This window comes from Anomalospiza imberbis, chromosome 2 (genome assembly GCF_031753505.1).
Source record: "Anomalospiza imberbis isolate Cuckoo-Finch-1a 21T00152 chromosome 2, ASM3175350v1, whole genome shotgun sequence".
NCBI classification, from domain to species: domain Eukaryota; kingdom Metazoa; phylum Chordata; class Aves; order Passeriformes; family Viduidae; genus Anomalospiza; species Anomalospiza imberbis.
This window is the reverse complement of record NC_089682.1, coordinates 2,124,805-2,134,595: the sequence shown is the minus strand read 5'-3', so window position 1 is coordinate 2,134,595 and position 9,791 is coordinate 2,124,805. Positions and strand designations below refer to the sequence as shown.

Genomic DNA, 9,791 nt, shown 5'->3' with positions numbered 1-9,791 from the left:
GTGCTGTCCTCTGGAATGCCCTTGATGGTCTCTTCCACTGAGGACAGCTCCTGGTCCCTTGTGCCATCCTCTGGAATGTCCTCAATGTCCTCTTCCACTGAGGATAGCTCCTGGTCCCTTGTGCCATCCTCTGGAATGTCCTCAATATTCTCTTCCACTGAGGACAGCTCCTGGTCACTTGTGCCATCCTCTGGAATGCCCTCAATGTCCTGTTCCACTGAGGACAGCTCCTGGTCACTTGTGCCATCCTCTGGAATGCCCTCAATGTCCTGTTCCACTGAGGACAGCTCCTTGTCACTCGTGCCATCCTCTGGATCTACCTCGATGTCCTCTTCCACTGAGGACAGCTCCTGGTCCCTTGTGCCATCCTCTGGAATGCCCTCAATGTCCTCTTCCACTGAGGACAGCTCCAGCTCACTTGCGTTGTCTCCTGAAGTGACCTCAATGTCATCTTCCACTGAGGACAGCTCCAGCTCACTTGTGTTGTCTCCTGAAGTGACCTCAATGTCATCTTCCACTGGAGACAGCTCCTGGTCATCTTCCACTGGAGACAGCTCCTGGTCACTTGTGCTATCCCATGGAATGTCCTCGATTGCCTCTTCCCCTTCGGACAGCTCTGCCTCAGTGTTGCTGTCCGCTGGAGAGAGCTCAATGGCCTCTTCAACCTGGGTCAGCTCCTCGTCACTGGATGAGGGACAAGTTTGGGTGTGCTCATCCTCGTTCACTGAGGCCAGAGGCTTCTCCTCAGAACTGGAGCTCACATCATCCTGCCCCGGGAACAGCTCTTGGTCTCCCAAATCTTCCCCTTGGGACAGGAGAGTCTCGGGGGGCTCCTCCTCCTCAGCAGCTCCAGCCGGGGCAGCAGCTGCCGGCTCGGCCTCCGTGGGACTCTGCAGGGAAGGAGGGGCGCTGGTTAGGGCAGGCACGGCCTCTGCTGCCACCTCTGAGCCCACGGGGCTGGCCGAGCTGGGCCCCTCTGGGGGACAAGGCTGAGGCTCCTCGTCCCTCACTGGGCTCAAGGGTCTGTCCCAGATCCCAGAGCTGATGTGATGTCCCCATTGGGACAGATCCTGCCTGCTCACATGTTCCTCCCTTGGGACAGCTTTCGCTCCCCCACATCGTCCCACCAGGGCAGCTCTTGGGCTGCAGCGTCTGGTCCTTGGGACAGCTCCTTGCCGCTGCTGTCTCGCTCTTGGGACAATCCTGCTTCTCTCCTGTCTTCCCACTGGGACATGTGGGAGTGCACATCTTGTCCCCATGCTGAGAGGTCTTGGTACCTCTCACCTTCCCTCTGGGAATGCTCTTGGGCATCGCCCCATTGGGAATCCTCTGGGACACTCACATCTCTCTGCAGGGACAGCTCGTGGCATCTCTCGTCTTCTCCCCATCCCATCCCCTGCTGCCCACTCCCCTCTATTTCCCATTGGGAAATCTCTTGGGCTGTCACACGTTCTTCCCACTCGCACACCTCTTGGTACTTCTCACTGTCCTCTTCCCACTGGGACAGCTCCTGAGCTATGACGGTTTGTTCCCGTTCATAGAGCCCTTGGTGTGCCCCACCTCTGTACAGGGAAACTTCCCAAACTCTCACACGTACCTGGCCTTGGTACAGCTCTTGGCTGCTCCTGGGTGTCCACTGGGACATTTCTGGGGCCCCTGGCACTTCCCTCTGGGATGTCTCTTGCGTATCGTCCCACCGGGAAAGCTCACGGTCCATGCCAGTGAAGGGCCTCTCCTCCTCCTCAGCCTGTGACAGTGGCAGGACTGAGCTGCCCACCGCCCCTGACCACTGCCCGCTGGGGGCTTCCAGCCAGCTGGGCAAGGGGCTGTGGGACCAGGAGTTGGAGTTGGCTTTGCCCTCGTCGCAGTTGTTGTCTGCCGCTGACGGCCGCTATCGCTATGGGCGTCTGGGGCAAACAGAGCCAGGGAGCTGCTTCTTCCTCAGAGAGCGGCTCTCCTGGGACTGGGCACCCCAGGGCTCTGCGCCCCTTGGACACCCTCAGCCAGGGCGAGGCTCCCTGATGTCACAAGGCTCTCTGGCCACCAGCACGTCCCACATCACAAAGGGCTGTGACACCATGTGCCCTTTGTGTCACAAAGGGCCACCCCCGGCACCCCAACAGCAGTGGGGCAGGCAGGAACTGGCTCGGAGCAGCCCCCGGCCTGGTGGCCTTGTGGCCCTGCTGTGCCCCGAGCCCTGAGAGGCTTTGGCCCCGCTGCCCACGACAGCCCCAGCCCCGCGCTGCAGAGCCCTGGCTTTGCCGGCTGCGCTGCCCAGGGCACGAGGAATTGGCCGCACGGACGTGCCGGGACCTGCGGGCAGCGGCTCCAGGAGCCGTGGGAGCCCGGGGAGCAGGGCTGTCCCTCAGGGCTCTGCCTGGGCACCGGGGCTCGTCCCTGCCGGTGGCAGCGACAGCCAGGGGCACCGAGCGCGGCCTGGGCGCCTTCGCAGGGCACGGGAAGCCGAGCGGGGCAGGGGCGGCACGCAAGGCCGGGGCCATGCGCGGGCACCGGGCCGAGCTGGAGGAGCGGCACCGCCAGAGCCCCATGCGCTGCCGCAGGGCCAGGGCCCGGCCGCTGCCCCCGGCCCGGGGCAGTGCCCGAGGCAGCCGCTCCTGCGGGGCTCCGCTCGCCTCTGCGGCGCCACGGGCACCGAGGCCGGGCCGGGGCTCGCTCCCTGCTGCCAGCAGGGCGCTGCCGAGGGCTCCCCGCCCGCCGGGGCCGGGGCCGGGCGCTGAGGGAGCGGCGCCGCCATCGCTGCCGCCCCGGTGAACTCGGCTGCCCCCGGCTTTGTCCCAGCTGCGGAATTAGGAGAGCACGGGAAGGACTCGTGTTTCTCATCCTCTTCCCCGCCACAACCTCCAGGTTTCAGGCAGAGATAATTCGGAGGGGTTATCAGTGCTCAGCAATAAAGGAAGCAGGGACTGACCTGCCTTTACCAAAGTCAGCCTGTCTGGGGTCAAGAGTGCAAAAGACTCATTTGCACTTGTGTCTAACAATACAAAAATTGATTTGCAGGTCCAGTGGGTTCCATTTATCTCTTTGTCCAGGGGAAAAGCACCTCTGAAGATTTAAGAGGGATTTCTGCTCTGGGTAATGCTCCTTCCACAAACTATCCTGTTAAAACATACGGTTACTGCCCATGATTTTTGAGTCCTTAACTTAAAAAGCATGATTTTTATCCATACAGGCTGTTTTGCAGAATGCCAAGCTTTTAAAAAGTCTCTCCTTTAATTGAAAACAGAACTTTTTTTTAATAATTGGAGCAGCACCTCTATGTTTGCAGCCAAATCTGAATCAGAAAGATCCCTGTTTTCTCTGGTGACCTGAAGTGTCTTTCCATGTGTCAGCCTCCGAAGATTTTATGGTGGCAGTTCAAAATCAGAGAGTTTTCCCTTTTGTTTCTCTGTAACTTGGGAAGAACTGACTTGGAGTTCTCAACGTGTGTTTCATGAAAAATGAGACACGAACTCCACCATAAACTCACCCTGATGGAGCACTTCGGGAAGAGCTGTAGTAAAACTTTTAGATTTGGTCAGGAACTGCTTCATTTTGTACCTGGTCCTCCACGGATTGAGGAGAGTGGATGAAATAATCAATTCAGACACATTTATTTGGAAATGGAAGATGCTTTTGCCACTGACATTTGAGACTTCAAGAAATCAGCGCTCATTTCAAAATGGAAAATGCACTTTTCCTTTCCAAATGGGAGAGGTGTGGCTGAATCAAATCCATTCTCCAGTGCTAATATAGAAATTAGCTTTTAGTAGAATCATATCTGCAGCACTCCCCACCCTTTTCTTTCCCACTCTCTGTCTGAAATGACCACAATATCCTAAATTAACACTGAACTCACTCAAACCACACATTTAGCTGTTATCTTGCCTTCAGTTTTCTTCTCTCATCCCCATCCTGCTGCTGCTTCTTAACACTCTCTTGGAAATTATTGAACTCTCAGTTGGCTCTGGAGCAGCACTTCAGAAAGAAAGTAGTCTGGCATACATTTTATGATGATGTCTTCTGTTAGATTTTCCATGGAATCACAGAAGTTTTAGGTTGGAAGGGACCTTAAAAATCATCCAGTTCCACCTGGACACTTTCTATTATCCCAGGTTGCTCCAAGCCCCATCCAACCTGGCTTTGAATGTTTTGGATGAGGAATAGCAACAATTCTCTGCACCTGTGACAGCTCTGCATCCCCACCAGCACCCAAAAGCAGGGGGGAAAAGGAGGAAAACTCACATCAACAGCAATTAAATAAACATGGAATCCTGCACCAAAACACTGGCCATGAACTCCACCTCCAGTTTCATGCCTGAGGTTTGTCTGCCTAATTAGCCAACATGGAAGTTTGGCTTTTTCGTGCTTCCCCTTGGGAGAAGTTTGGCTTTAAGTCCAAACCTTGTGGTCACTCTATTTCCCCCAGAGCTGTGCTGCTGTGGCTGTCTTAAAATAAATGGAGTTTTTAAAGGAAAAAAAAAAAAAAAAAAACCCAACTGATTTTCTTTTTTATCATGGAAGGAGAGAAAAGTTTTCCCTGACACCCTCCTTGGATAGGCTTGAATGATGTTGTGTGTGTACAGTTATATCTGAATGTGCTTGTCACTATTTAGAAGGGACCTCGTCGGATAAGTAAGAAGTGGAAAATATGATCTTAAACCAGGAAAAATCAAGGAAAATCTGCAACGTTGCCCAGAGAGGTTGTGGATTTCCCATCCCTGGAAGTGTCCAAGGCCAGCGTGGACAGGGCTTGGAGCCACCTGGGATAGAGGCAGATGGAATGGGATGGGCTTTAAGGTCTCTTCCAATCCAAACCTTTCTGGGACTCTATGGATGCCCCTCCTGCAGCATCCTGAACCTGTCCCCACTCTTCAGCACAAAGATTTCCAGTCCTACCCCCTTAAAACAACTCCTCTCCCTGTGTTTATCTTGGCCTGGGTGGCTCAGAAACATCCTCTGTTTTTCCCTAATAAAAAATTGACTGCGCACAAAACGTGTGACAGAACATTTGTCTTCAAAACCCTCTCAGAGTTCCAGCACGAGCTGTTTACTCTCTTTACCGCAGTGAAAAACAGCAGCTGGTTGGTTTGATGGGGTTTTCTTTTTTTTTTTTTTTGGGGGGGTGTTGTGGGTTTCTGTCTTTGTCAGGCATTTAACAGTATTTTATCTGCAACAGGAAACCAGGTTACGATTAGGTCAGGTTGTAGAGTCTCCCAGATCACTGAGGAAAACAATAAACATGCAGACGGCAAACCCTTGGAAAAGGAAAAGGGAAATGTCGCCTCCGTAAAGAATAAATCAAGTGTTTTATCAGGAAAGAGCAAAGGGAATGTGTGGGGATGCCAGCGGGATTTCAGGCATGACAGGGAGCAAGGACCTGAGCTCGTGTGCAGCTCCGCAAGGGATGTTGTGAATCATCAAATCCGGGAATCATGGAATGGTTTGGGCTAGAGGAACCTTGAAGTCCATCCAGTTCCACCTTCCACGGTCCCAAGTTGCTCCAAGCCCCGTCAAACACCTCCAGACATCGTTTGGAAAAAGGGAGAAGGAAAAGTGGGAGACAGAGAATTGTTGGCAAAGCCCAGATTCCTCCCCAGCACCCTCTGAAATCAAGGAATGTTCCTTCTTCCTTCAAAGTTGGGGTGAATCCATCATCCTGAGGAGGGAGCCAAGGCTCCGTCGGTTCGGAGTTCAGGCATGTAATCCCTTACAATTGTAGGGAAAAGAGCTGTTCCCTTCCATGCCTATCCTGCCTCCCTAAAACCAGGATGGGATAGGGATGCTGTGCCCGGAGAGGGAAAAACCGACTCAAACAACACCTGAAAGCAAAGCTGTCAGTGGTGAATGAGGAGGGGGCATCGTTTTGGTGCTGAATAACCCTGAAAGCAGCCTGGCTCATCAATCCCGGAGTTAATCAGCCTGCTAATGAGGTGAAGATGTGGCACTGCTGATAACGGCCCTGATAAAGGAACTAACAAAGGAAAGTACCGATAGCTTATCTAAAGCTGCTGAGCTGCCACGGCTGCCTGGGAAAACTGACACTTTATCCCATAAAAACACAGTCCCACTTTTTAACGGGAGAGTCTTTGGACATTTCCTTTCATAGAGATTCCTCCCGGGAGCGGGGAATTCCCTTAAGAATGAACACAAATTTAGCCCCCTTTCCTTGGTCTCGGTGAGTGACATCAGTCTCTACACAATAATTGGTATATTAGTTTAATTAATCGTTATATTAATTTAATCGCTTCAATATAGTGCATTCTGTCAGTAGTCATAGCTACTACTCTGTAATAAATAATTTTGATTAAGTTTTTTAGTCTAATCATTGTCATAATACACTATTTTTATATGAATATTTTTGGATTGCCATTCTTAATCTGGAGAGACAAAGTTGTATAAAAGTTCAATTACATCTATATAATCATTTAGATATAAACTGTTTATTATTCTGGGGCTAAGATTGGGTCCAGGTGCACCCAAATTCCTCTCTGAGAAGGAGTTTAGAAAGCCAGGGGCTGCTTTCTGCACCTCATAATTCTAACAAACTTTGTCTGAAGTTGCCATTCTGCCTGTGTCATCAATTATTGTGGTATTCAATTTTTGTGGTAAAAATAACTAAAAGAAACGCCACTTACACCAAACCAAGCATGGTCAGTCCCAAAGATGATGTTTTCAGGCTGTTTCCATGTCAAGGATTTGTGGAGAGCAGTGAAGTCCCCCCTGAGCCTCCTCTTCAGACTGAGCCCCCTCAGTGACACCTCAGGAAACTTGGAATGTCAGGACTGTGGAGCCCTTCAAGGCCGGGCTGCATAAACATGGAATAAAGCAATGATTTATTTTGATTTTTATCCTTATGTGCTTTGCCTGTAGATTTATCACCCAAATTCTCAGTTTCTCTATTGCCACGGTATAATCAGAGGTGTTCATTGGAGTTAATTCCATGTATCCATGAGGAATTGTGGTGATAAGCCTGAATTTTATTGAATAATGGCTTAAAATCCACTCATAAGTTGTTATTTTTCACCAGAAGATGACAACTTCCTCAGCAACCCAGTCTCATAAAGAAGAAGTCGATTTACTTCTCCAAAATATCCCAAATTTTACATGACTATCAGAGACAGAGTTTGTACATTACCAAACCCACCAGGATGTTCCTCAAACTTCCCAGATCCTGTTTTCCTTGCAGCTGGGGCCAAAATTGCTTGAGGCATTTGATTTTTCCTCATGGAAATTCCTCACTTCTGTGGAATTTTCTCATTTCATGGGAACTTCTGTGGAAATTTCTCGTTTCATTCTGTGCTACAGAGCCCACAACATTCCTGGTGGTTTCAGTGCTTCCATCTTCGCTCAGGCCACAAGAAAAAAGAAAACAGAGCTGGGCTTCACCTCTTTGCAGTAGGGAGCATTTCGTTACCAGATACAAATTGTTTTCTACCTGCTCCTTGCATGGGTCAAACACCTGGAAAATAATTTTGAATAATTAATAAATATTTCTAATTTAAAAATATTTTTAAGGGTTTCCTTCTAAGATTGTTTTTGGAGTTTCATGAACATTTATGGAATGCAGAATGGTTTGGATGGGAAGGGACCTTAAAGTCCATCTCGTTCCTACCCCCTGCCATGGGCAGGGACGTCTTCCATTATCCCAGGTTGCTCAGGGAGTATTTGGATCTGGAATTATTTCCACAGGGAGCCAACTCTTTGCCCAGGAGCTCCATCCCAGGTGTGTAAGGATGGAGGGAGCGATGCTTTGCCTACACATCTGGGGCTGTTTCAGGTGCCCATGGGGCCTTTCCTGGATTTTTCTGGATCTGAGCTGTTCCTCCAACTTCTCTCTACAACTCCTGGCAGGAGAGGCAGTGAGGGGGGGGTTGGACTCTGCTGCCATGTCCCAAGGGAAAGGAGGAGAGGAAATGGCCTCAAATGGCACCGGGGGTGGGGGGGCTCAGGTTGGAGATTGGGAAAGAAAATTTCCCTGGCAGAGTGGTCAGGCCTTGGGCTGAGCTGCCCAGGGAGGTTTGGAGTCACTGGAATTGTCCCAAAGGAGTCTGGATGTGGCCTTGGGGACAGGGTTTGGGGTGATGCTGGTGGGGCTGGATGATCCTGAAGGTCTCTTCTAGTCTTGATGCTTCTGGGATTCTGTGATCTGACCTGAAGCCTGGTTAGGCTCTCGCAGAGCCCTCAGTTCCTGGGATGGTAGAGCAAGGGTTCAGCTCCTGAGGCAGATCCCCTGGCCTTCTGGAAATCCTCTTGCCAGAGCACCAAGGCAGGTGGAAGTTTGGTTTCTCAGGGGTGCCAAAGCTCCTGAAACTCAGAAAATGTCTAAAACCTGCAGCTTATTTGTGCTAAATTGAATGAGGTGGTTCCACAGACACCGGAACCACTGGGAATCCCTGCTGCCACATCCTCAGGTACATGATCTGCACAGGATCTGGGGCTGATGGGGCACTTCTTGTCCTGTCACTGCATCACAACTGGGATTTAAAGATGCAAAAATATCTGGATGGAATTATAGGCACGATTTACCATTTGGAAAGGGCTTTGGGGTATCCAACCCCTACAAAAACATGTTGCAAAATACAATATAAAGCTTAAAAACACGAGTTGGTTTGAAATGTAGCTCAGCTCAGTAGAAACCATTTAATTTCCCATATCCTCGGTTACTTTGTCCCTAATTCCATGTTGGCATTCCCTGCTCCATGAGTGTCTGGCTGTAAATCCCTTGGGGCAGGAACCTTTTCCCACTCAGTGTTTATTCCAGACAGAGACTCATGAGGTGCTGATGGGATTCCCAATAACTCCAGGGATGAAGCTGCTGGAATTCCATGTTGGCAAGACAGATTAGTAACACCTCACCCATTTAGGAGAGAGGAATTTGCCTTACTATCCATGAAAAGCTCTTTAATGAGGATTAGTAAAATGATAATCAAGTTTTCTCTCTAGCTGACTCGGGAAGCCACAAGATTTGTTTATAAATCCCCACCAAAGCCAAGTATTTTCTGTCTGTCTTTAACTGGGAGAAAAGTAACAGTAGATATTCGGGATGTCTAATTTGGGGATGTGATTTGGGGTGATGAAGATGGCACTGCAAGAGCTTGGAGATCTTTTCCACCCTTGATAATTCTGGGATAAGGTGAGAGAAAGGGCAGAAGGACAGGGCAGGGTGCCTCTGTCACCAGTTGTAAATGCACTTTAAAACCATCCAATGGATCATTTTTCTCCCAAAAACCATGAGGATTTAGGACATGGATACAGCATTTCCCAGCTCCAGAGGGCTGTGGGTTTTCCTACCCCACTTGGAAAAGCTGTTGCTCATCCTGGTTATCCAAAGGTGTTCCCACAAGAGCTGCACAGCCCCTAACTTTGACCATTTGAACACTCGATCCTCACACGTGGACAGGGAATTACTTGTGGAGAAATGGAGTTTGTGGGAATTGCAGAATCTTCATGGAATCATGGAATGGCTTGGATTGGAATGGATCTTAAAGATGATCGTGTTCCAAACCCTGGGACACCTTCCACTGTCCCAGGTTGCTCCAACCTGGCCTTGGACTCTTCCAGGGATGGGGCAGCCACAACCTGTGCCTGGTTTGGAGGTGAGGGAGGATCAGCTTGGATTTGCCTTCCAGCAAATCTTCCTGATCCATGACTCTGCCCTGGGTGTGGGACACTCACCCTGAGTGGTTTGAAGGCTCTTGGGTTTCAAAGAATCAAGAAATATTTTAAATTACCAAAATTTTGGCAGGATATGAAATCTCTTTCTTATCTCTGTAGGCAGCTCCCCTGATTTG

General features: G+C 50.1%; 1 long non-coding RNA gene across 1 annotated transcript; it reads left to right on the top strand.

Annotated features, from left to right (window-relative positions):
* The first annotated feature begins 5,570 nt into the window (after nucleotides 1-5,570).
* On the top strand, nucleotides 5,571-8,920 carry LOC137468131 (uncharacterized). The gene is made up of 2 exons (XR_010995770.1): nucleotides 5,571-6,175; nucleotides 8,121-8,920. It is a non-coding gene; the product is annotated as an uncharacterized lncRNA (long non-coding RNA).
* Nucleotides 8,921-9,791: the final 871 nt, after the last annotated feature.